General features: G+C 63.4%; 1 non-coding gene across 1 annotated transcript; it reads left to right on the top strand.

Annotated features, from left to right (window-relative positions):
* Nucleotides 1-264: 264 nt before the first annotated feature.
* On the top strand, nucleotides 265-422 carry LOC115035075. The gene has a single exon (XR_003840227.1). It is a non-coding gene; the product is annotated as a 5.8S ribosomal RNA (ribosomal RNA).
* The last annotated feature ends 834 nt before the right edge of the window (nucleotides 423-1,256 follow it).

The following is a 1,256-nucleotide window of genomic DNA, read 5'->3' as shown; positions in this document are numbered from 1 at the left end:
TTTCCGTAGGTGAACCTTGCGGAAGGATCATTAGAGACGGGCCCGCGGTACCGGCGGCACTCGCCGGTCTCGCGCGCGCCTCATCCGACCCCGTGGCCCGCGTGCGCTCGCCGACTCGCTCGACGACCGCCCGCGCGCCGCGACCCCCGACCGAGCGTCGACCGAAAGATGGTTAACACGTCGAAAGACCGTACGTGCCCAGTCGTGCGTCCGCGCACGGCGCGTGGCCGTAGAAGTTTCGTCGAACAAAACAAAAAAACAACCGACACCGAGCGGCGGATCACTTGGCTCGTGGATCGATGAAGACCGCAGCTATCTGCGCGTCGTCGTGTAATCCGCAGGTTATACGAACATCGACCAGTCGAACGCACATTGCGGCCTCGGTGACCCGCGGGTCCCGGGCCACGCCTGTCTGAGGGTCGTATACCGGATACTCGGCCAGACCGATGCGCCGCCGGCAGGCGTCCGACGGCACGCCCGTCGGCCGCTCCGGTGGTGCGAGATTGGCGGTTCGACCGGGGAGAGCCGCTCGCGCGGCCGCCTCCGGTCGTCCGCCCAAGTTGTGACGGCAAACAGTCACGGGTTCTCGCGTCGTCAAACGGCACGTCCCCGTCCGCCCGCCGCGCGAGAGCGCGGCCGGGCCGGCTGAGAGTCCACGAGACCTCTCCGGCTTCCGAGAAGCGGACGCGGGCGGTCACCGTACGGGCGGAGCGCGGACCGCAGGCTGCCGTGTAATTTAAGAAACAAACAACCGATACGTTCCGACCTCAGATCAGGCGGGACTACCCGCCGGATTTAAGCATATTAATAAGCGGAGGAAAAGAAAACAACCGTGATTCCCTTAGTAGCGGCGAGCGAACCGGGAAAAGCCCATCGCCGAATCTCGCCGCGCACTTTTGTGTCGCGGCACGTATGAGAGTTGTGGCGTACGGGCCGGCCTCGTTGCCGGGGCGCACGTGACGGTCCAAGTCTCCCTTGAACGGGGCCATGGCCCGCAGATGGTGCCAGGCCAGTAGAGGCCGTCACAGCGTTCCGGGATCGGACCGCGCCTTCGAGTCGGGTTGCTTGAGAGTGCAGCCCGAAGCGGGTGGTAAACTCCATCTAAGGCTAAATACGGCCACGAGACCGATAGTTTACAAGTACCGTGAGGGAAAGTTGAAAAGAACTTTGAAGAGAGAGTTCATAAGAACGTGAAACCGCTCGGTTGTAAACGGACAGAGCTCGCGAATCCCCGCCGGGCGAATTCACGGTCGGTC

Source organism: Acyrthosiphon pisum, unplaced genomic scaffold, assembly GCF_005508785.2.
Source record: "Acyrthosiphon pisum isolate AL4f unplaced genomic scaffold, pea_aphid_22Mar2018_4r6ur Scaffold_68;HRSCAF=415, whole genome shotgun sequence".
Classification (NCBI taxonomy): domain Eukaryota; kingdom Metazoa; phylum Arthropoda; class Insecta; order Hemiptera; family Aphididae; genus Acyrthosiphon; species Acyrthosiphon pisum.
Note: the sequence above shows the minus strand (reverse complement) of the source record. Positions and strands in the feature narration are given on the sequence as shown.